This window comes from Arvicanthis niloticus, chromosome 17 (genome assembly GCF_011762505.2).
Source record: "Arvicanthis niloticus isolate mArvNil1 chromosome 17, mArvNil1.pat.X, whole genome shotgun sequence".
NCBI classification, from domain to species: Eukaryota; Metazoa; Chordata; class Mammalia; order Rodentia; family Muridae; genus Arvicanthis; species Arvicanthis niloticus.
Genome location: NC_047674.1, coordinates 1,487,866 through 1,514,582, shown reverse-complemented (window position 1 = coordinate 1,514,582; position 26,717 = coordinate 1,487,866).

Genomic DNA, 26,717 nt, shown 5'->3' with positions numbered 1-26,717 from the left:
TTTTCCAACCTTTTACTCTGAGGTAGTGCCTGTCTTTTTAACAAAGGTGAGTTTCCTGAATGCAGCAAAATGTTGGGTCCTGCTTATGTATCCAATCTGATAGTCTATGTCTTTTTATTGGAGAATTGAGTCCATTGATATTAAGAGATATTAAGGAGAAATGAATGTTGTTTCCTGTTATTTTTGTTATTGGCAGTGGAGATGTGTTTGTGTAGCTACCTTCTTTTAAGGCTTTTGGAAGATTACTTTCCTGCTTTTTCTAGGTTGTAGTTTCCCTCCTTGTGATGGAGTTTTCCACCAATTATCCTTTGAAGTGCTGGGTTTGTGTTGAGATACTGTGTGAATTTGGATTTGTCATGGAATATTTTGGTTTCTCCATCAATAATGATTGAGAGTTTTGCTGGGTATAGAGGTCTGGGCTGGCATTTGTGTTCTCTTAGGGTCTGTATGATATCGGTCCAGGATCTTCTGGCTTTTATGGTCTCTGGTGAGAAGTCTGGTGTAATTCTTATAGGTCTGCCTTTATATGTTACTTTGCCTTTTTCCCTTACTGCTTTTAGTATTTTTTCTTTGTTTTGTACATTTGATGTTTTGACTATTATATGGCGGGAAGTATTTCTTTTCTGGTCTAAACTATTTGGAGTTCTCTAGGCTTCTTATATATTTATGGACATTTCTTTCTTTAGGTTAGGGAAGTTTTTCTCTATAATTTTGTTGAGGATATTTACTGGTCCTTTAAGTTGGGAGTCTTCCCCCTCATCTATACCTATTATCCTTAGGTTTGGCCTTCTCATTGTGTCTTGGATTTCTTGTATACTTTGGGTTAGTAGCTTTTTGTATTTTGCATTTTTTTGACAGTTGTGTCAATGTTTTCCATGGTATCTTCTGCACATGAGATTCTCTCTTCCATCTCTTGTATTCTGTTGGTGACACTTGTGTCTATGACTCCTGATCTTTTTTTAGGTTTTCTATCTCCAGGGTATTGTCCCTTTGTGATTTTTTTATTGTTTCTACTTCCATTTTTAGATCCTGTATGGTTTTGTTTAATTCCTTTTCCCGTTTTGTTGCATTTTCTTGCAATTCCTTAAGGGATTTTTGTGTTTCCTCTTTAAGGGTTTCTATCTGTCTACCAGTGCTCTCCTTAATTTCTTTGAGAGTGTTATTTATGTCTTTCTTAAAGCCCTCTATCATCATCATGAGAAGTGATTTTAATTCTGAATCCTGCTTTTCTGGTGTGATGGGATGTTCAGGGCTTGCTCTGATGGGGAAGCTGGGTTCTGATGATGCCATGTAACTTTGGTTTCTGTTGCTTACGTTCTTGTGCTTCCCTTTTGCCATCTGGTTAACTCTAGTGTTGCCTGTATTGCTGTCTCTGACTGAAGCCTGTCTTTCCAGTTATCTAGCTTGTGTCTGATCTCCTAGGGGTCCAGATGTCTCTGTGATCTTTTCCAGCTGCACTGTTTACAGTAGTACCTCTAGGATGCCTCAGGATATGGTGCCTCCAAGGTAGCAGTCCAGCTAGGTGTCTGCTGTTCTGGGTGCAGTGTCTCCTCTAGAATATCTCAGGATATGTTGTCTGAAGCTCTGAGTTCATTTGTTCCTCTGTGGCTCTGGGTTGAGTGGACCTTCCAGTATGTCTCAGGTGGAATCCAGGGTCCACACAACAGCAGACCTGGCAGAAGTCTGGTCCAGGCCTCAGATCTCAGAACTAGTTTCTAAGACACTGTCCAAGTTAGAGCGCCTGGGATCCCTGCTTCCTCTGGGTTCTTGGAGGTTGGGGGCAGAGCTGCCACCCAAGATCTGCTCAGTGCTCTGGCCCAGACCAGAAGGACATCTTTGTCATTTCTATTAGCCTTTTGTCTATGTTTTCTTGGGCATCACTCAGATGTTTAATCTGTGTAAACTCTTTTTCCTTGATTTCATTATCTTCTTTAAACTCCTTAACTCTTTAAATTCTTTGAAGTTTATGATTGTTCTTTTAAATTCTGTGTCCAGGGGTAGGTAACTCTCATTGGCAATCATTTTTAAAGGACTGGTAGGTTTTGGAGAGATGATACTAGCTTGATCTTTCATATTGTAGTTACTCCTGGAATGTTATCTGGACTTCTTTTGTTAGTTCTGAGTTTGTTATAGATAAACCAGCTTGAAGAAGAAGATGTGGGAACATGTTGAGTCTAGAGGGTGGGAATATCTTGAGTAGAATAAAGTCAGGTGAAGAGACAGGGACCATGCTGGTATCCAGAATGTGCCTCCATGTTTGAAGCCTGGAGTATGGAGGTAGAAATGTCTTAAAAAGTTTGGATATGAAATAGGAATATTCTATGCCTTGGGGGATAGCTGGAAGGAGTCCTGACCCAGACCTTGAGCTCCTTTCCAGCTAGAAAGTTCATCATATTCTGGTGCACTGTTTGTAGCACCTTGCTAAAGCTGGTGGCCTGCAATAAAGGCGTGTGTGTATGTGTGTGTGTGTGTGTGTGTGTGTGTGTGTGTGTGTGTGTGTGTGTGTATGTTTGTGTGTGTGTAGGTCAGGGTACTAACTTAGACCCTAGGGGAGGAAGGGGGAAGAGCCAGGGTTTTTAGTAGGATGGTAGAAGCTGTCAGGAAGGGACCTGTGGGTGGGTGTAAGAAGATGAGGTCCTGCAGGAAGCTAGAGCTGTCTGAGATATAGGGAAGGTGGCTGGCTTTCTGATACTAGGCATGATTTTCCTCATGTTGAGTAGGTCTTAAATCTAATTAAATGCTGTTGGTGGTCACCAACATGTGTGTGCTACTTATTCCACCATTATGTGTATCTGCCATGCAGGTAATTATTATGGCTCAAGGGCTTTGAAGCTGAGTGAGATAGTTTTAATTGCTTCTCTCCCTTGGAAGCTTACCTAGTATTTTTAGGATCCATTGAAGCTCAGCTCCAGGAATGAGGCTTTCAGGTCAGATCTAGCTCTAATCCTTCAAGTCTTAAGTGTGCTGTGTTTTTAGCAATGGTGGCCCACCCCCACCACTGAGAGACAACCAAGGGCTACACCTATAATCTGTATTGTTTAGGGGGTCGCTAGACTACCCTGTTCAACCACACAAAAGGAGGTTTCTTGTGGCATCAATGCTGGTGAGGTTTTGGAGAAAAAAAGAAACCCCATTTAGTGTTGGTGGGAATGCAAACTGCACAGCCATTCAGCCAATCACAGTGAAGAATCCTCATAAAACTTAAAATAAATCTACTGCATGGCCCAGCTATACCACTCCTCAGCATATGTCCAACACCATACACTCAAACATCACACTCCATAGATGCTTGATCTGCAATGTTCATTGCTGCCTTATTCACTATAGCTAAGGAATGGAAACACTAAGTATTCTTCAACAGATGCATGGATAATGATAATGACAGTGTAGTCCATAAACACACTGGAATACTATTCACCTATAAAGAAAAATGATAGACCTAGAAAAGATTACGTTGGTTAAGATAATCTAGACCCCAAAGACAAAGGCTTCATGATCTCTCTCATTTGTGGTTCTAGGCTGCAAGTCTTCAGATGTGAGTATACCACATAGTCTAGCCACAGAAGCCAGGAAAGTATAAAGGAACCATAGGTCAGGACAGAGGCACTGGAGAGTGGAATAGCAGGATACAAGTGTTATGAAGTGGGCGGGGACTGCATCTGGGGAGGAGGAAGAGAGTTCCGCAGAGGAGAAGTGACAAAACCCACAGAAGTTCTATGATTAAGCCTCAAGGAATTATTTAATATTTACCTAAAATTAAACAAAATACTTATAAGTGTATATAAAAGAGGAATTTCAGAATTATTCCATTTGTCCAGAAGTTGTACTGAAGATTTGTGTGGCTCTTGTATTCCTACATGCTTTTCTTCTTATCAGCCAACCTCATAAGTTCTTAGTGCTTTTACTCTCACTGGTCTTCATCCACCTGTTCTTGAGAGCTTGTTTGGAGGTTCTAGCAGGGGAGCGCAGCTACTCGTGTATATACCCTTGACCGAAGACCGGTCCTCCTCCTCTATTCGGGGAAGGTCGTCCTCTTCGACCAAGCGTGCAGCTTGGGTAGAACACACATGGAGCGGTGAGGGAGGAAGGGGACACACGCCTAGCCAGCCAGATCAGCCGAATCAACCCTGGCGATCAATGGGGTGACAGATGTCGAAGCCAGATCGCCCTCACATCCATCCCACCTGTTCTTATCCTATCCTGGATACAGACTCAAACTATGGGAGATTTGTACGTGTGTGTGTGTGTGTGTGTGTGTGTGTGTGTGTGCGCGTGCGCGCATGCGTTCCAACAAAATTTTATTATGTAGAGGAGTTGGGCAAAAATGGAAGTAGCTTGGAAAGTGCCATGTCATGAGAGCAGAGGAAAGGAGGCAGGAGAAGCCTTTTAGAGGTCTGTCCCCAGAGTGAAGTGTCTAACACAATGGCATCTATGGCAGACACTACTAGTCCCCTGCAAGCAAGACATCACTCTATTAAATTGTTCTACCAAGTCAGTGCTTGACTTCCCCACCTTCATTTGGTGCCCACACATACTGGCACTGTACTTTAAAAAAATTATTTAATGTTATGTGTAAGCATGTGTGCCCGAGTGTGCAGGCACATGTGTGTGCAGGAAGCCACAGAGTTCAGAAAACAGGTTAGATCCCCTGGTACTGGAGTACCAGTACAGCATGGTTAAGCTGCCATGTGGGTGCTGAGAACTAAACCCAGGTCCTCTGCAAGAGCAGCCGGTGCTCTGAAGCACCAGATTATCTCTCCAGCTCTGCTTTTCTCATTCTGTGGCACATTTACAATGATAGTATCTCATGCACTACTGTCATAGTCTTCATTTCACAGGTGAGGAAAGGCTTTAAGAGATTGGCCTAAGATGTTACAGTCAATATCTAAAGGTTCTGTTGCCAGAAGCCACTTCATTTGCAACCACATTTCTGGGAAATAGGTGTCAGAAAGTGCTACCTTCTGACCTTCCAAGCGGAGTTCATTGATGAAAGTTTTAATGAATGTATGCTGTTTCCAATGTCGTAATTTGGTGTTGTGGTTTTCCTCTGAAAATGGCAACTCTGCTCAAATAACTAACTCTCAGGATAAGTAGCCATGTTCACCATGACAGATGGCACCTGAACCATTGGAGAGGTTTACCAGAGGCCCCAGCGAGGTTTAACTGGAGTCCTGTACACAGAGCTTTGAAGCTGCGTCTTATAGCGAAGTTGCTTTCAAATTGACAGACTCAAACAAACATGAAAACGACACGATGCTCAATTTAGAACTTTTAATAAAGAAAACAGTTTTGTGCATCTGTGTTTGCTCTAATTAGAAGGTATAGTTTAGAGGAAGCCACTTTATCGTAGCTAGAAAAAAAAGGCAGTTTCCCACATTCTCTAAAGGGTTCCATTCCAGCTTCACCCGTCTAAGCTTGAATTGCTCTTTTAGTCATCTGCCTCTGGAATACCCATGACTTCATTGTTTATGACATAAGCGTGACCTATGCTGAAGTTAATCTTGATGTCCAAGCCATGGTGACATTCTTTAGGACTGTGCTCTTCTAATTGGTTCCTGGAACAGACACTGGTGGTGAATAAATTCTTAGAACACAGAGAACTCTGAGATCATTACCATATTCAGAAGACAAATGTATCACCTCATGAAAATGTTAATGGTTAGCATTAATTGAAAGCAGGGGCCAGGGCAGGAGTTCCCGGTAGGTTCTGAGAGCCTCAGAGCCCTCTGGAGTAGACAGAATCCATCTTTAGGTAATAGATTTATGGAGCTAGGCAAGGAGGATATTGCCTTAAACTTGTTTTTGGCCTCCCTTTGTTCCCTACTGGTCTATTTCTGCCTTTGTTCTTAGCTTCTGTGAGCTCTCCCTCTCCCTTCCCTTCAGTGGTATGCTCCAGTCTCTGCTTATATTTCTTATGTGAGCATTAGAGATTAGTGATAAGAAGAAAAGAGGACAATATCCCGACTTCAGAGGAAGCAATCATAGAACATCACCAGAAAATTACTAGGTCAATAATGCACAGGGAGTCTCTTTTCTCATGCCTCTGTCTAGCTGTTATCATTTCTTTTAATCAGCTTTGACAGTTTGATATGCAATAAATAGGACAAATAACTGTCCTATTTTAATGTTGGGCCGTCCTACTTGAAGATTACGCTTATTGTACTGAATTTGTTTTTCTCTTAGTTGACTTACATTCTTTTTAGAACACCATGGGATTCAAACATGAACAAGCATAGACAGTGTGTCCACCTGAAAAGCAATCGATGTGTTCCTGTAATTCACAGTGGTAACCAACATCCTTGTAGCATGTATAATTTTCGGGTACCAGTTTTGAATGTTTACATATATTGACCCAATCTCCAACAGTTCCATGAGTCAAATCCTATTCTTCTGAAGGAGAGAAAACTGGAACCTAGATGTAAGCAATTTCCAAAGTCACATCTCTAGTAATGAGAAGCAGACCTGGAAATCATAGTCTAGACTCCATGCCTGCCACTGCCATGTGATGCACTCTCCCAAGTATGATGAGCAAAGACACATGATTCTTCAGTGCCCAGTGAACTGGGTGGGGGACTCGTGATACAGTGGACAAGGGCACGTGACTACTCTGCAGGAACTGAAACACATCTAGATTTAAAGCCAACATAATGTGTTTCTCAGTTCCAAGAAATCCCACTAGAGAATCCAACTCACACAAAGATTATTTGCCTTGATTTTGGAATATTCCCATAGTTGGATAGGCCATTATTGCTAATTTTGTACTGTGATAAGATGTATGCTTCTTCATGCAACTGACAATGTTTCATCTTCTCTTGTTTATTCCCTACGGCTGGTGCTTGTCACAGCCCTCAATAGATAGTAGTTCATTTGCCTTCAAAGCAGTTACATCAGCGGAGGCTACAACCTGGAAGCTTGGGTTCTTTTGCCAACGAGCAAAGCCAATTTGGCTCAGAAGTGATGACTAGGGGATACTGACAAATCTTGAATTCCTTTGAAGATGGGATTTTGTAGGGCCTCCTTGTGGGATAGAGCCATCTACTTCAAAGCTAAATAGTGCTGTTTCTGTCCTGGTCAGCCAGCCAGCCAACCATGGTTGCAGCTAAATAAATGGGGAAGTTGGCTTTTGTATACATGGTAATTGTTTTTGGTTGAAGCGAAAGTCCTAGCTGAATCCAAGTCCTTTGATGTGTTGATGAGGATGTCTGGGTAAGAGGAGGGGGATACTCATTTTCTTTTAAAACACAACAGTTGGCTTGGATCTCTTCAACCTTGGCCAATGGAGCCAGCTATGGTTTAGATTGTTTCTTGCTTGGACTTATAGAGCTTCTAGCACAGGCTCCTGGAGAGAGACCAGTTTGAACACTGTATCTGGCTACACGCTGCTGTACAAGGTAAGTGTGTTGGCGCTCCAATTTCAGATGAAAATGGCTTTGTGAATCATATTTTTCACATGGAGAGGAAGCTACCTCCTGTTTTTGAGTCATTAAAAGTCAACTTCAAATTTTCTGTCTTTAATGATATCTTAACTGTATGGTTTATTTTCCCTTGCTTATTTTGAATAGCTGTTCTGGTTAAATTTTATCATTTTCTTGTCAAGATGGTTCCCAGGAACATGCAAAGAATTCTACAAATCCCATTTAGCTGGCATTTGGGGTAAAATTTTAAGGTAACAGGACCTTGTGTGCAGATGGGTGTTTGGTAAATGGATTATATCATGTGCCTTCTCATCTGACAAGTCCCATTTTCCTGGATGGTTTAAGTTTACATCTATGAGAAGATACATGATGATCCTTTGTCCAGAGGACCCACAGCATGTTTCAGCTAGTAGGAATTTTACTGTGATAAAAGAGAAAAATGGGATTCCAACTAAAAGTCTATCAGCTTGGCAAATAATAGTCCGTATAATGCTTACCGTGCAAGCACAAGGACCCAAATTTGCTGCCCAGAACATATGTAGAAAACACAGATGCTTGTAATTTTGGCACTAGAGAGGTATAGACTAGTAGGTGAAAGGCTGGGGCTCACTGGTCAGCTAGTTAAGCCTAGTCAGTGAGTTCCAAACCAATGAGAGACCCTGTCTCCAGAAAACTAGTTGCATGACACATGAACATAAGCAATGCTTAAGGTTGTCCTTGAATTATATATAACATGTACATGCACACATGTGCATGCATACCTATACACATATGCACCCATATTAAGATGTACACAAATGTATACACAGATATGTACACTCATAAATGCACAACAAAAAATGCTAAACCCTGGATCTGCCATGGATGATATGACAGGTGAATGTTGAAAAAAATCTCCCTGAGTTTCAGTTTCCTCATCTATGGACTAATTAAGCCTGCCTACCTGTCTGTCTGTCTGTCTGTCTATCTATCATCTACATATCTATTGTCTATTATCCATCTGTCATCTATCTATCAACCATCTATCTATCTACCAATCACTATCATCTATCTATAAATCATTTAGGTATCTATTCACATATCTATGTATCATCTGTCTATCTGTATGTATGTATACATGCATTTACAGGTATATGAGCTCCAGTAGGGAATTACTGCATTTGTTTATGTATCAAGTCTCTTCACCTGAGTGGTGTGCATGTGTGTGTGCGTGTGTACGCGTGTGCGTGTGCCTGTGTGTGTGCGTGTGTGTGTGCGTGCACATGTGCGTGTGCCTGTGCGTGTGTGTGTGTGTGTGTGTAGACAGAGAGAGAGAGAAAGAGAGAGAGAGAAGAGTAGCAAAAAGAATTTGATGAAAGAAGGGAGCTTAGGGAAAAGGAGATGAGCTAGAGGTAATTCTGTTGCAAAACATAAAAATGTTGATTTGAAATGTAGCAGGAAAATCGTTTTTACTCAGCGCTGCTTAGTAATTGCGCAGGGATTCTTCAGTGTGTGTGAGGTCTCATACCATATTTCATGTCTTGAGGCTTTTCTATGTTTCATTCCCTCTCTTGTGTTCTCTGAGACAGCTCTTCTGTGGAAATGCAAAGGTGTTTGGGAAATCTGGGTCAACTAAAGATTTAGCAAATGAAACAAGGTTGTTAAACTGGCAAGACCACTGGAAAAATAGGTCCAGACATAACTAGGCTCAAGCAGCTGTTTGCAGCTGGTTAAGCATGAGTTATAGTGAAGTGCCTGCTGTGTGTGCTAAGTTTGAACGTCCAAAGGAAAGGATTCTCTTTTCTACTCCCTTTATGACCCACTTATTACTTTTTCTGAATAAGTATAAACTGAGAAGTAAAGAGTCAAAACATTCATTTAATAATCCTTATTGTCAATGTTTGCTCTAGGAAGTACATGCAAATTCTACCATTCAAATGAGATCACTATTAAGGTCTTGGCATGATTTATTGATATCCAATCATTTTCATACAATTTTATATGCCATTTTTCTCAAATTAATTGAAAAATTTAACATGATAGTAATTGGTTGAATTTTCTAAGACATATATTAGCAACTTGTCCTTATCTTGCTCTATAAAATGTTGATAATTTTATGGTCAAAGCAGTATGTCAGATGATTCATCTTTTTTAGTATAAAACTCCAATTGACACGTATGCAAGTTGTCTAGGTTGAGTCTCATTTTTTGTGGTGTTTTCTGATCTAATACTTCCCTAGGTATCTTGATATCCCTGTCTTGATCACAATTTTAGTCAAGATTTTGAGAATCAAGCTGACATCAGGAATGGAGGAAGAGCACAAAGTCAGTTCTTCCTACATAACCAGCTCTCATGGACTCAGGTGATGTCCCCTTGGGTACTCACAACGTATTTGAATAAAGATTCTGGGGAGCATAGTTTTCTTATTGTAGTGACTTCTTTGGATATATGTTCTGACAACTCAACTTCAGCCTTCATTTGGATTTCAGTTATCAGCACGTTTTCTGAAACATGACACTACATCTTCTTGTTGTGATAGCTCATTCCATGATACTGGCTTCCATTGCCCCATTGTGCTTTTAGATCAAGATTTAGTGCTTTTAGATAATTGGCACAGAGAAACCTCCTTGCTGTAAGGGATAGTAGATTGACCTCTGGGTTGTCATTCTGCTTTTCTTATGGAAAAAGAAGGCTTTCACAGACTCCATGTCTTATGCTATGACTTAGCAGTTCATGGTCAGTGAAGAGATGCCCAGTAAGGTTTCCCCAAAAATATAACATTCTAGTGTCTATTCTTTTGAGTAATAAGAGAGTAATACTTAATTTGAGCTCTTGGTAACTCTTGCTTGATTTGAGGCTTTCAATACTTCAATAGCATTTTGCCAATGATCCACCCTTCTCTTGACTTAAATAAATAGACTCAGTTTATTAAGTAGTCATTTTGAAAGGGTTACTTTTTAGGGTTCACCCCCCCAGCCACCCACACCTTCACAAGTTTGTGACACTCATGTAGGATGAATTTATAATCTTGAGATATTATGCCTGTGCAAACCTATTTCATATGTTATCCAGTGTGACAAGACATTGTTCTAATAATACAACATATTTATGTGGCCAGGGTAGCAGAATGCAGAGAGTCCAAAATGAATTGCTCTCACACCCTGACACATGCTACTACTTGCTTACCATAAACATTTTTTTCTTCTATAGTGTTTGATACAATGACCAAGACCAATGCTCATGTCTCCCTATTTGGTTTTGTGGGATTTCCTTTTTGTTTATTCTGGTGTAGAATTTTACAGCATTCAATTTCAAGTGCACTTAGTTATGTTTACATCTTGAGTCTCAGTGCTGTACCATACACCTAGTAGGTACTTAATAATGGTTCTTAAAGTGCCCAATATATGCTTTTAAAGTAAATAGACAACATCAAAGGCATTCCACTTAGGTTTCATTTATCTCCTCCTTTAATTTGTCTCTTTAGTGTGTTTCATCTTCTCTTGAAGTTGTTGAGAAAAAAAATACATTTTCATCTCTCAACATGCATTAATGCAAAAAAAAAAAAAAAGAATTCATCTCTAATGGTCAGAATGCTGTATTTTCAGCAAAAGAAGAATAAGGGGAAAAGAAGAGAGACATGCATGGGTTTCTTTAATAGTACATGGTTTCTGTTCTCTGGATGGTGTATTATTTTAAAACTGTGGACTGGTATCTTTCTTATAGCAAACAGGAAATGCATAGGTAAACCAAAATGATTAGCATTCAAGGAGAAGGCTTGGGAAGGTTCATTATAGCTTGTCCTTTCAATGTGTTTTCTTTTGACATCGTCACCCTGGGTTTCCTGGCAACAGAGCACTTCACCAAAACAAAAGTCCCATAGACACTGTTAGCTGAATTCCATCAGAATAATAAAAAGACTGTTTTATCTAAGCATTTGCTGAAGACAGTAATTTAGAAAAATACCAAGATAGTAGCGAAATGTACTTGATTCAGAAGTAACTGTCATTGAAGGGAACCCTATCATTTTTCCAACATTTTCAGGGAGATACAAAGGAGAAAAGAAGAAAGATGATTTGTGGGCTAAATCAGAAGTAAGTTAGAATGAAGGTACTATGGTAAGACATCCCACCAAAGGATCATTTATAGGACGAGTACATATCCTCATGCAAGCCAGGGATGCGTCTTCAGTACCTGTATAGATAGCTGTGGGCAGACTCTTGGCATGCACATGAAGCTTCCTCTTACTCAAGACCGACCAGGCTACATGGAGTCTCTTAGATAAAGATATGTATTTATGGTGATATATATATATACATATATATATATATATAGTTTGTGTGTGTGTGTATTAGGGAAGCTGATAACTCCAGTATTATATTTGGAAATTTTGTATAGAGATAAAGCAGGACTTCCTTGGGCACATTCAAGCTGCTAACAGATTGTAGCTACCTACATGCTCAGCACTGGGATGATGGCAGAGGGAAGGGCTGGCGTGTTTGGTGTCTTAGATCCATGTCTATGCTCTCTATTCTTGTCCTACCATTTACCTCTCTCTTTCCTTTGCAACCAAATGGTTAACTGCTCTCCCCAGGGCCAAGAGCTCAGCAATGTTCTCCTACTGTCCAGTTGATGCCTTTGTTGACCAGAGCTCAAGGTTGACAAAGGGTGTGAGCAGGGGAGTGCTTCAGAAGATAGAAGTTTCAACTCCTCAAGGGATGGAACTGAAGCAGGCAAAATCCTAGCATTCTGACACTATGCCCCACCCAAGAAGCTTATCCAAGTTCCTGCCCAAGTTCTCTGTTCTCAAGTTCTCTGTTCCTTCTTCAGTGTGTACAAGCTTTGCTGACTCCCTGTTCCAGACCACAGTTGACTGACATAATCTGTGTAGGTGTAGTCTCCAAGCTGAGACCTTGTGAATGAGGCTTAACAACATAGCCAGTTCAGCTCTTTTATTGACTGAAATATTTACACCTGGGGGTCACACTTCTCCAGGTCATGTAGAATAGTAATATGAGAAACATGAACCCACATTGAAAATAGGTGAGAGAGGAAAGGACAGAACAGAAGGAGAGATACTGTTTTGGCATCTGAGGATTTGTGGTTTGAGTAAGAAATGTCCCACATAGCCTATAGCCTTTTATATTTGAATTCTTTGTCTCTGGTTGGAGAGGTTATAGAATCTTTAGGACAGGAAGCTCTGCTGGAAGAGGAATGTCAATGGGGACAGGTATTAAGTGACTGTAGTCTTGCCCTGTTTTCTGTTTTGTCTCTCTGTTTTCTGTGTGTGGTTAAGATGTGGTCCCTCAGTTTCCCATTACTTCCCAAACATTACCAGACAACCAGCTCTCTAGAATTGTATGCCCCAGCAAATTCTTCTGGAAGTTGCTTTGGTTACAAATCAGTACAGGTGGTTTCCTCATTCCTAGCTCTAGTTTATTCTGAGGATCAACTAATTGGCTTCTATATGATATATACATATATATTCCAAACCTAATTTGACTTAAATCCATTTCAAGGGGATTTTGCTTAATTGTAACTAACAAAAAGATCACTGACTGAAAGAAAGTGACTGAAGGCAGCTTCAGAACCAGCATCCCTGTCTCAGGGCCAGTGCTCAGTGCAAACTTTGGGCATCCTGTACATTTACTGACTTTATAACATAGCAGACCCTTGGCAGCTCTGCTGGGTCTTGGTGGGGCTGGAAGAGATGATATTATGTAAATGCACTAACCCTCCAGCCTTCCCCCTGGCCACTAGAGAATTGTATTATGCATGTCTGAAAAGTTCATGGCTCCCCATGTTTGTGATTCTGTACAGTCTCTGACCATGGCTTGATTAGTTTCAGGCAGACCTATCTTAGTGTTCACAGGTTTGAGGTTGGTGCCTTCTGCTCTGTAAAGCTCTTTTGGGAACTATTGGGGGGGGGCGGGGAGGGGGAAGGTTTCAGACATTTCCTCACTGCTCCCAGCTGTCAATTCTTGCTGCCTTGGAGTTATGAGCCATCAGGATGAGGGAAGTCTGATATTTTGAGTTAGGCTAAATGTTGGGGGCAGGAGGGAAACAGTAGCAGAAGCGGGCTTCTGGTCCTGTAAGCAAAGTTTCTGTAGCTCCTGCTGTGAAAGGCATCTTTTCTCAGAACGAGGCAGGCTTCGTGCCTTGGGCATGAATAAAAACCATAGAGTAAGCCAGGTTTGATCTCTGCACAGAAGATCTTCCTGTATAATTTACAGCTTTAGAGTGGGCACTCTTAGATTGTTGGGCAGAAAGGGAGGCTAACGTTATTGTAAAGCAGAAACAAGAATCCGTGGGACAGGCAGGTCTAGAAATGTTCTCGACCATTTCTACCTGAGTCAGCAAACGTCCAAGTGACCTTGCATGCTTGTGCACACATGCACATGCACACGCACATGCACACGCACACTGTATGCACATGAGCTTGGCATGCCACAGCACACATGTGGAGGTCAGAAGACAGCTTGGAGGAGTCATTTCTCTCCTTCCATCACATGGGTTCTGAGGGTTGACTCAGGTTGTCACCCTCACAGGAACCCTCTCACTGGCCTGATACTGATTATAGTTTAAACAGTTTCATGAAGGGCTAATTCTGTCCACAGAGCATGAAACCTAGTTTAGAAGGAAAGTTCTGGGCCTTTTGTGGTCATTATTGCAGTAACACCTTCCATTCTAAAAGATAAGGAAAAATCTGCTCCTACAACTCATATGTTGATAGAGAACTCACCACACATTAGTATCAAAGTGGACTCAGATTTTGAAAATTCCTGGCCTCTTGCCCTTATCTGTAGATCATCTTTTTCTCCCTTCAAAGTACACGAACTTGTATACAAACATGTATCCACAAAGCCACAGGGTTCCTGTGACCAGACAGCACAATAATATGCAGAAAAATTTATAGACTTTACAAAAAATGTTGCTGGAGAAGATATATTTTTAAAGAAAGGCAGTTTTGGTAAAGTTGTATGATTTAGAAACTCAACACATAAAATCAGTAATGTTTCTATAAGTCAAAAATGAACAAGCTAAAAAATAAATAGAAAAAGCAGTTCACCATTCTTAGTCTAGTATGGGTGAAGTTACTGCTAAGTACAGTTGGCTATTGTAAGAAACAAATCAGGAAAATACAGTAAGTAAAGAATAAGGTAATCCAAGCCATTGCAATTAAACTGCTAACATTTCAGTAGATACATACAGTTTTGCCTATGCAAATAGATGTATTACTGGCTGTCATTTCTCAGTCAATCAATTTGTTTGCCTTTACATACTTGTAAAAATGTTTAGCCTGAGTTATGTGTACATTTCTTAATCTTCATCAAGTTTCTTATTGCAGTCAATATTTTTCTGGTCTTACCAGCTTGAGACACTAAGAAACTATTAAAGATGTTTGCATTTGAGTCAAGAGTCAAAAAGAAATAGGAGAAGAGGGGCCCCTTGCAAGGAGAGAGGAGAAAGGCCATCATTTCTCTGCTAAGTGATGTTAAAATCTTCCTTTGAAAAATATTCTGAAGTCTATTTTCTTTTCTTTCTCTAAATACCCACTTTTTGCTAAAGGAAGGGAGTGCTGTGGAGAATTTCTCCATGTGAAAGCACTTATTCAGCAGACACCCCACTGCCTAAAACATTTACTCCAGGTAAACAGACAAGCAACCTGTATCTGCAAGTTGCAGATGATGAAACTTTAAGATAATAAGTTCTGCTTCAGGTAGCACAGGCTGAAATCAAATCACAGAAGAAAACTCTGAAATATTGCTTGTAAATCCTGGGGTTAATTGCCTGGATGGAAAGCCTAGTCAGAACACATTGGCTGGAATGGATGCTGGCTTCCTGGCTTAGATCCCATAGAGGCAAGTGACCAGTATCTGAGCATGCACTCTAAGTAAAGCCTAGGATTGTTGGTAACTCCAGAATTGTATAAAATAAAATGACAGGTGGGCTATCTGCTCCATTGTGAGGTTAAAAATTTGAGCACAAGGTTTCTGGTCTGCACCAGTGCCTAGAGCAGTCCTAAGGCGTCACCACTGCACCCAATTCCCCTAAAACCCAGAGGAGGCTGGACTCCCAGGAGCTCTAACACACCCAGCAGTGTAGGATGCTGAAGGAGCATGGTGGTCTCCAGAGCAACTGGTGAGACATGCTGATGCCAGGACAAAGAATAATGCTGACCTGTGAGTTTTCTGAGTGCCCTAACAATGGTGACTGGAAGCTGTATTGGACATATGTTCCTGACCTACCATTGCTTACCTATACCTCTGATGGGACAAGTTGCCTTCCCTCAAGTTTTTAGACCTTGTAGAACAGAAAATCAAAAAGAGAAGTCATAATGACTCTTGTATTGTTCTTAAATGTGACAAGTTATTCAGACTCAAACATTGAGTGGTCTAGAAATCAATCCAATATTGAAAATAACAGTCTTCATTTGAAAGTCTGGTTCTGGACATTTTCAGAGACATATATGGAAATTAGCTGCAGTTCTCTATGATGTTATGTTAGCAAGAGATAAAGTTGGGGTAGGATCTGGATTTCAAACAGATGTTAGCACATGTGTTAAGGCTCTTTTAATTGTCAAGTTAAAATTACTTTTGTTTCTTCTACAGCATTTACTGTAAGTTGCATTGATTGTATACCTTTTAATTGTGTTTGTGTTTTGATATATGGAGGTCTATCAACCATCATTTGTTTTAGTGCCCTGAGTATCACAGAACCTTGGTATTCTAAAAATAGCCTGCAAATACTGGAAGAAATGAGTCAGGCTTTAAGCAGAAGCAAGAGGGTAGTGAGCTTGATTATTGCTGGTATAACAGCTTTAATTACATTAATTGCTAGCACCACTGCTTCTGCAATTGCTTTGACACAAGCAGTTAAGACAGCTACTTTTGTAGTCATTTAGCAAAAATTTTTACTAATGTGTTGAATATACAAGAGGATTTAGATAGGCATTTGAAAAAACATATTAATGCTCTTTATCTTATTCAAATTACTGAAAGGAGGTTCAGAATTTGAGGGTAAGGCGCCATCTTGAGTGTCATGCCAAATACCATTGGATTCATGTTAGTTCTAAAATTTATAGTGGTAGTCACTATAATTAGGAAAAAGTTTAAAGACACTTGCAGTGTATTTGGCATAATTCTAACACCTCTCTGGATATTTTAACTTTACGTACTGAGCTTATAAATTTCAAGAATGCTGCTATACTGAGTGTTGATGTGGTAGATACTGCTGATAAAATTACTCATGGCCTGAGGTCAGTATTTCTATTTTGGTCAAGCTTCAAGAATGGCATATATAGCTTGATCATGCTAGCCCTTTTTGTCCTGGGAATACTTTTATTTCTGCCACTGTGTTAAAGCTCATCTTTAATAACATCAACATGTTGGCAGCCAAAGTACATGGCTTGAACCTGAAAATGGACCCTCAGTTATTAAATTAACAGGCTGGCAAGCCAAGGATGGGTAAGATTCTGCACAAAGCCTTACCAACCTAAGACAGAAGTGCATTGCTTTGGATAATGCATATTTCATGAAGGGTAAGGAAGGAATTCTTGTCAGAATGACCTAAGACAGGCTCAGTCTTATTAATAAAATAAAAAAGGGGGAGAGGTGGAGAGCTTTTGGGGCTGATCGGCAAGAATCTGACATGGGCCAAGGACAAGGATATGGTCTGCTTTGCAGAAATCTGACATTAGCCAAGAACAAGGACGTAGGCTTCAGCCAGGAATCTGACATTAGGCTAGAGCAAAGAAGAAATTTCAGGCAAGAATCTAAATCTTAGGCCAGAACAAAGAAGTAATTTCAGGCAGGAATCTAAATATTAAGCTAGATCAAACAAGTAATTTTAGACAGGAATCTAAATTTTAGGCTAGAACAGGGAAGTAGGCTTCAGACATGAAAACGATTTTGGGCTAGGAAGTTGGCTCAGATATTTTGGTCATCCTGATAAGCCCTTAGAAACAGTGATCATGGGAGTCTTCATAGAATTTTGTTTATTGCCTTGCTTGTTCTTTGACTATTTATATTTATTGTCTTGCTTGTTCCTTGACTATTTGCATCTATTGTATTGCTAGTCCCTCAACCTAGAAACTATCTGAATGCTTGCATGTAATTCAAATAGTATAAAAGCAAAATGGAGGAGGGGGTATGGGAGAAGATTCTAGGAAGGGGAAATGAAGAAAGGGAATGACATCTGAATTGTAAATAAGTAAAATATCAAATAAAAAATATGAGCCCAAAGTAGTGGGCAAGCCAGAGTCATAAAATCAAACTCTTATGAGTACAAAGGACCTACAAAAGGTAGATTCTCAATGTATTAAGTCTATGTAAAACTTCTAGAAAAATCTTGGATATTGTTCCGCAGAACCTGTCAACACTTTTTGTTTTGTTTGAGATGAGGTCTCTCAGGAGAACCTAGGTCTGTGGATTAGTCCAGGCTAGTCTGTGGACCCCAGATATTTGGATTAACAGTGTATAAAACTACCTTGCTTAATTTTTTTCATTTTTTATTTTATATGTATGAATGTTTTGCCTGTAGATGTGTCTGCACACCACTTGTGTGCCTGATGCCCACAGAAGCCAGAATAAGCTCTCTGGAACTAAAGCCACAGACGGTTGTGAGGTCTTTGTGGGTTTTGGGAATTAAACGTGGGCCCTCTGGAAGAGCAGTCAGTGCTCTTAACTGTTGTCATCTCTCCAACGTCTTGCCTAACTTTTTATGTGTAGACTTGTGATCAAATTCAGGCCACATGCTTGGATAGCAAGTACTTTATTGACAGAGCCATCTCTACAGTTCCTGCTATGTTCTTCCAACAGCATAGATGAATGGCAAGTGAGTTAAAGATGAAGAATCATCTAGAGAATGCACACATTACTTTATTTCTACTCTTATAAATATTTAAAGTGCCATTTGTTATGTCCAAACATTGGACGAGAGGATGTACAGGGCACTCTGAGAAGCATCCACTCTCTCAGTTTTTTGCTCTCTTCTGGCACAGAAGACCAGTCTACTTTGCCTTGTTGGAGGATGTTAGCGTTGAGGCTTGCTGATATAACCCAATATCTGCTAGATGGTCCTATTTATAGATTTTCACAATTGCTCGAGTCTTAAGTTCCAGTCGTTAGTCACCAAAGTCAGCCGTCTCCACATTTCTGGAGTGTAATCTAATGACCTCACAGCCATAGAAACAAACCCCTTTTGAATACTGTCATAGGGTTTGAAAGCAACAGTTTTTTTTTTTTTGTTGTTGTTGTTTTTTGTTTTGGCATAATGTCAAGATCAAATGTCATTTCACCAAGAATAAATGAGCATCAGTTGTAGCATCAACTGATTTTTATTTTATTTTTCTTTCTGGAGAACAGTTTTGCAAAGCAGTAATTGTTGTAGCATCGATTTGAAAGACCCTTGACTTTATTAGATAGCAGTCATTGACCTTGGTTGGCTTCCCAAGCTGCACAGAGGCCGAAAGACTGTTGACAGTCTGGGTATTATAACAAACGCCCTGATTTTGCTAGTTTACTTCAGGTAATGATAGCATTTAGTCAAAACAAGATTCAAGTCCAGTTACATGGAAGGACAACATATAAATGTTAGAAAATAGTGAAATGGCTATGTATGCTAGATGTAGGTCTTTTCCCAATAAATAGATCTTAATTCTAAATATGAGAACTTACCAGTAGTAAATTTAGATATCAAAAAAATATATTTTTGGGTCTTTATTCATTGCTCAAACTCATTCATTTAAATGGTTGTCGCCTCCTGAACCGACCAGTAGACAGAAGACAATGGACACGGGATCTTCTTCCCAACACGGTTTATTCAGGAACCTTGAAGTACCGAAAAAAGCCCCCGAGCTCTAGCTCCCAGCTCTTAAATCTCTGTGTCCTCTCCAATCAGAACCTGCCACGCAGTCATTCTCGATTGGTGCTGAGCACATATGTCACATGGCCCGATCTTATGTAATGATGATCAAGCAAAATGCATGCACAGTAAAGCCTAGCCTACGTGCCACCCAGGCTTCCTGAAATGGTGAGCCAACATGCCAGGGGCGTCTGGCACCCAGCCAGGCACCATCTTGAGTTCTGCTCCCCACAAATAGTCACTATATGTCTACCTTAGCATATTAATTAAGGTAGAATTAACAAGTATTGATAAAGTCCCAATAAGGCTGTAGTGCTGGAGAGCATGAAGTGTTTCTGACAGGATCTTTAGGAAAGCAGTTCTAAGGGCAGGCATCTCAGCTTTTCCAGTGCTGTGACCCTACAATACAGCTCCTCATGAAATTATTTCATTGCTCCTTCCCTACTGTAATTTTGCTACTGTTGTGAATTGTAATGTAAAATATCTGATTTGCAGGACATCAGATATGTGAACCCTGAGGGGGTCGTGACTGCTGATGTTGGAAAAGTAATGTGGGCTTTGCTTTGGTGAGACATGGCCAATTAGATACAGAGAATGGGTATCATCATGGGAGCATGTGACAGAAAGATAAAATAAAGCAAATTACCAACATGGTATGCTCTAGACAAGCTCAGTCTGAATGCCTTCTTCTTCCTCCTAGGAAGACAGGAATGAGCCACTGTCCTGAGTAACTTAAAGAGGATTAAGGTGTCATTACTGGGATGACAGGGGATCCAGGCTATTCAACTCCTCAGTGTCCCCTGATATCTGATGTGGGAGATATGGGTAGCTTTGGTGAAACTAGTACTCCATGCTGAGGGTCCTGACCCTAGGTACATATGCAAATACCTCTTTGATGGTTTTATGCCCCAAGGCACCACCACAGACCAGGACTCTGCAGTTCCCTTCTCCCTTGTTTAAAGATCTCATTTCTTTCACGAGCCACAAGAGTTCTGCTCTGTACTTTCTATTTCTCTGAGTTTCTCCCACCCCCAAGGCCCCAGTGGATTTAAGGTTAAAAGATCACAAACACAAAACCCTCCAGTGTGCTTCCTGTCTTGGACTTGGATAGAAACTTGTCCTAAGGCAATAAATGAAAGAACAGGCCTTCCTTCTTTGATGGGAGAAAGAAAAGGAGAAAAAAACAGGGTGGGAGGAAACTTCATTTAATACCTTAACATTTGCGACTGCTTTGGTCATAACCCTGGAGGAGGAAGGCGTTGGGGGGTGGGGAGAGGTATAGTCTGAAATCTTGCTGCTGGCTGGGGAGAGAGGATGTATCTGTCTCATCTCTCTCTTCACAGCATGCTCAGAGCTCCATGAAAAGCAGAGGGTGAGAGGGGAGTGCCCTGTGGTTTTAGTCTTGTTTTTCTTTTCCCTTCACTTTTGCTCACAAGAGTTGCTGAGTGGAAGTTTACCCTCACTGGACTTTCTGAACTGTTGTATTTCTGTTTCCTGTTATACCTTCCCCAAACTCAGAATGAGGCATTGCTGGAAGGAGGGTAGGGGTAGGGAGGGAGGTAGCTGCAAGGGGGATGTTAGGGGATCTGTTGCTGGGCTGAACCAGGTCCAGTTTTCGTTAACTTGTGGATCAGGGGACAGGGCTGATGATGCTCTTCTCAAATAAATCAGCATGCTGTGCACAGAAAGGGAAACCAGGTTTGAGAGCACTGAAAAGACAGGCTGAGGAATGATCAAACCACAGAAGGTCAGGCACCACCAAGAGGCTTCCGCAGAACCAGATAGCCTTTTTATTGAAGAATGTAGGCAGCTAGGGAATGGCATCAAAGGAGATGATCTACTCAAAACTCCCTCATTTCTATGTGGCCTGCATCTGTGAGTCTACTCAGAAAAGATCAAGAGAAAAGAGAAGAGGGAGTGGGGAAGCCTCGGCTCAGGCAGAGGTGCCGGGAGGGGAGGGAGAGACCCCAGGGCCATGTTGTGCATAATGTCCACCCGCACGTCTCTGTGGGTAGGGAGCAAGATTGAGGGGCACCAAGGGGCTGTACTGTCTCTCTTTGTCAGGGATCACAGCACCGTGGGCTGGATACAGGGGAGCTCTGTTCTCTGTCTCCTCAGGCTTGAGGCTGGCTCAGTGGAACAGACCAGGGTACCTTCAGTATTAGTTCTAAGGGGCAGACATGCCAACTGGTGGGGTTTCATTCTGTTGCTATGATAAAAAAAAAAAAAAAAAAAAAAAAAAAAAAAAAAAAAAAAAAAAAAAAAAAAAAAAAAAAAAAAAAACCTCTGACTGGAAGCAGTCTGGGAGGAAAGGGATCATTTAGTGTTCCTCCAGGTAACAGTTTACCATTTTGAGAAATCAGGACAAGGACATAGGTACTAACTAAAGCATAAACCAGAGACTAAGGCTGCTGAATGAGTCCTGCAACAGTTTCGAGTTCACCAAGGTTTTGCAGAGGGCCTAGGCCCACCTGACTCAGGCTAGCTTTCCTACGGTGGTCTTTGCCTACATACATAAACTAGCAGCCAAGACTAGTTGACTAGTTGACTAGTTGACTAGTTGACTAGTTGACTATTCCCCACAGACATGCCCATAGGCTAATGGAACAGAAGCTATTCTTGAACTGGTGTTCTCCCTCCCAGACAACTCTAGGTTATGTCAAGTAGACGGTAAAAATTAACCAGTTCACTGGTCATGGACAAACCATATTTTTTTCACCTATGGGGTGATGATCCAGTACGCTGTTGTAAGTATTAAATGGAGCCATCATTTGAACATTCACTTATCCAAATATGTATTTTGGGACAGTGAGGTTAGAGCCATGCCAAAGACAAGGTTTCTGTTCTCATGCAGGATGCAGATATTAAGCAATCTAATATTAAAACAAAACAAAAAAACAGGAATGTTAGGCCTAGAGAAGTGAGAGGAAGCATTGAATGGATTTTTTTTCTTCTCAGAAAATTATCTGGACTTCCCTTATGGACACACAAGCTCTGTAGACCTCTCTGATCTCTGCCCACAGCCCTTCCTTCCTCAGTCACTGGCATTGGGGCCAATCCTTCAGCTTCCCCGGCTTCCTGAGCCTCTGGTCGCCCTGGTCTGATTGTGGTACAGATACCATTGCCTGCGTCCAGTCTTTGTGGCCAGGGCTGCACATCTGTTCAGAAGAGACGTCTGACCACACTGAGCAGCAGCTCCTCACAGGCTGTTGGGTTCTTAACTCTTCATGTAGCTGCAACCAAAGACATAATTGTACATTTCTTTGTTCATCTTTTGCTTATATTTTCTTATCCATCAGTGCTCTGTAAGAATAAGGACATCTGACTTGCTCATCAGACATTCATGGGACCAGAAAGTAAAGACATATTCTGTAAGTGGATGAATGGATTTTTATTTTAGGAGCTTTATGGGACATTTAAAATAATTTGTGAAATCTTTGCAGGATGCATTCTTTTTGGGGGATGGCATAGTTGAAATATTCTAGTTAGTTACATCAAAGTGCTTCTGCTTCTGCTTTTCTGTAGGCAGAAAGGTTTTGAGATCTTCACAGCTGCAGAATAAATAATTCTTTGGCTTGCCTTTCATAATTTATGTGACTAATTTTATATATTATTGACAGTTCTTTCATGTTGTGACTATGATCTGTTTTTTCTCTTGTTACCTGCTCTGAAAGTCAAGACGCATGAAAATAATTATTTTTTGAGCCTTAGTACATAATATTTACATACAAGTATTTAAAAAACAGAATCCTCTGTTTAACCATAATTAATTGACACATTAATTAGCACACTTAGGCATTAATTGAGTACCTCTATGAAGCAGGTTCCGTGCTACACCCTGAAGCAAAATGACAAATTTGCCAAAGTCCTTACCGATGAGTTTATAATTTAGTAGGAAAAACAATTAGACAAGATTACAACCCTTGGAGATGAACTCTATGCTAGAGGGGAAGCTCAGAAAAATGTTGGGGGTGTGGGAAGGGGAACTTGGTCCTAGATGGGAGCATGTGCCAGATATCAGGGGTGTCTGTATGGACAGGCATGGCTGAGACAGCTCTGTGAGGTGCAGGGAGTGGTTTCTGACTGAAGAAGCAGGTATGCAAAGACCTGAGGGTGGAGAGGCCTGAGGCTTCCTAGGAACTCAGAGCATACAGAACCATTCAACACAAGCATTTTTAAGCTGCTCTAAATAGAGCAACTATACAAGTACAACCCAATATGTCAGATTCTTCTCACATGCTAACCTCACCACCTTCCCATAGCTTTCCTCTCCTTCATCCAGGACTAGCCTATACACTCCATATGTGTGCGGAGAATAAAGCCCTGTTTGTGAAGCTGCCTTCCATATTGCCTTGCCACTATTTTGGTATCTGAACCTTTCCGTCTGTTCCAATACCTACCTCATCTGCTGCCTCTTTCCCGAAGTCTTCTCTGATCATTCCTCTGCATGTGGATCTTGTCCATTTTTGAACTGGTTTTAGTCCTCCCAGATATTACCTCATGAATCTACTCTATTTCCTTTCATTTGGGATACTAAGGATTTGTTCCTGTCTTACTTTTAAGTTTAACGATGTTACAATGCAGAACGTTAGAGCATGACACCACTCATATAAATATAAGGGGTATTACAAATAGTATTTTAGTAAGCATATTCATGCATGTGAAATTATAAAAGAAAACAAGAAGGATATACAATTTGTCTTAGTTGGGTTTCTACTGGAGGAGGAAGGGTTGATTTCCTCTTACATTTCTGTGTAACAGCCCGTCACTGAGGGAAGTCAGAGCAGGACCAGGGCAGTCAAGGCAGGAAGAAGGGTATATTAATTCAGAGGACATGGAAAAATGCAGCTTATGTGTTTGATCCTATGGCTTGCAAAGTCTGCTTTTGTTTTGTTTTGTTTTACAGCAGCCAGGGTCACCAGGTCTGGTTGTGGCACTGCCTACAGTAAACTGGATCTTCCCTATCAAACATCAACCAAGACAACGCACCACAGGCTTCCCAACAGGCAGTTTGATGGGGATATTTCTCAGTTGAGGTTCTCTTTTAGCCTATGCCAGGCTGACATGAAACTAGCCAGCAGACAATCACGCTAACCCTCCTCTCTAAATTAGGTGAGATTAGTCAAAGGAGGTTACAATGTAACTTTAGTATTTTGTAAAATAAGAGATCTAAAGAAAGCAGGAGTCAGCACTTTCAGTGATCCATGACCCATTTCTGACGCTGTCTAGGCTGTGGGACTGTTGGTTTCAGTTTCTTACATCTCTCACTATAATAGATGTTCTCTCAAATGCTTGGCCATACATACAGTTCGCCTTAAGACCTAGGTTTGGAAGCAGCATGTACTCCTAATGTCAGCACTCAGGGTGCTGAAGCAGGAGGATGGAACATTGGAGTGATATAGGTTTTTTCTAGTGAGTTGAAAATAAAGTGAGAAAGAAACGAGAAGAATAGACAAGAGAAGTGGAGAGAGAATGAGAAAGAGAAAGAGAGGAGAGAGAGAGACAGAGAGAGAGAGAGAGAGAGAGGAGAGAGAGACAGAGAGAGAGGAGAGAGACACACACAGAGAGACACACACACATACACACACACACAGAGAGAGAGAGAGAGAGAGAGAGAGAGAGAGAGAGAGAGAGAGAGAGAGAGAGGGAGAGAGAGAGAGAGAGAGAGAGAGAATGAGAACTGCAACTGTATCCAAGAGTTGGAGATTGGGGCAGACTGGAGAGAGACATTGGAGGAGGAGGCACAGGCAAACACCTCAGCTATTGTGAATATAAATGTTTCTTGTAATTTACTCAAACTCTAGTCATTTCACATTTTACTATATTGCAGCTCTTTAGAGTCCAGAAGACAATTTTAGCATAACTAAAATGTGGCCTTTTCATGGGCTTTTCTTTTATTGTTAGCCTCATGAGGTAATGTGTGAGATGCCCTGGAGGATTTTAGCTAATTCTGAGTGAACCAAGCTTTACTGGTGTCCTCTCAGAGCCTTATGATTGAGGTGAGGTTAATGGGCACTAGTTACACCTGTAGGTAGATAACATGGGACTGCAATGAGTGCCCAAGCCCTGACCATTCTAAGGTCAATACTGACTTAGGAGAGTTGCAGAGAGAGAGAGAGAGAGAGAGAGAGAGAGAGAGAGAGAGAGAGAGAGAGAGAGAGAGAGAGAGAGAGAGAGAGGATGCCAAGGGGCTGATCATTAACATTCCCATAAAATCTTAGAAGGTGGGCGGGTTAAGGGGCCAGCAGTGATCTACAGCCTGGAAGACCCGAGGACATCACCAGTTTATAAGGTTTGAATTGCTCTCACTTAAACCCACATCAGTGGAAAAGATGGGAAGGAGTTAATGAACAAATTGAGCTGATTCAACAAGATTGCGTGACCTTACAACCAAGTTCAGCCTGAGGAGGTAATAAAGAGAATTGAACCCAAGAAGGAAGGCCCAGTGGTTTCAATATATAACTCACAGAAAACCAAGTTTCTTTGGATTCATGTCTAAGTCCCTAAAAAGGGTCTCAATGGAGGTATTCTAAACCCTTTAAATTATGCATGTGTGCATATATTTGTAGATATGTCTATATATGTAGACACACATATATGTGTTATATATGATCAATATACAGTATATCAAGAATATATATGTTATATATATGTGTGTGTTATATATATTTTATATATGTACGCATGCAGCATGTGGAATGCGATCAATTCTTCTGATCGATGGGTGTACAGTGAAAGTGAGTGTCATGAACAGTAAGGAGCTTAGTAAGACTTATGTTGTTTGGGGACTGCAGTGACTCAGTGGCTAAGAACACTTTGCTGCTCTTCCAGAGGACCTGAGTTCAGTTCCCAGAACACATGTCAGACCATCCACAACCTACTGTAACTCCAGATCCAGTGAATCTCTGATACCTCTGGCCTCTGTGGGTATCTGCATGTACATACAGATACTCACATGTAGACACACACCTATACATTATTAAAAGCAATAAAAAATTTTTAATATGTTAAATTTATTTTTATTTAATGTCATCAAGCACTTGTGGTACACTTGTGGAGGTCAGAGGGTAACTTAATGAAGACAATTCTTTTATTCTACCTTTACTTGGGTCCCAGGAACTAATGAGGTTTGCACAGGAAGAACCTTTACCCTCTGAGCCATTTTGCTGGCCCCCACTAGAGTTCCCATGGCTTCTGGAGAAAGAAGCATAAGGTTACATGACAAATGCTTAAAAATTAAGGTAACTTTTGCAAATCAGATATTAATGGTATGTGCCCGATACTTCTGGCAGCTATGCACCTGAAACTCCAAGGGGAGAGGCAAATAGATAGATATCAAAGGTTCCCTGGCCAGCCAGTCTTGCCAAAACCGGGAGCTCCAAGTTCAGAAAAAAACCCTATTTCAAAAATGAAGGTGGAGAGTGATAGAGACAGACACCTAATGTTGACCTCAGGCTCAAT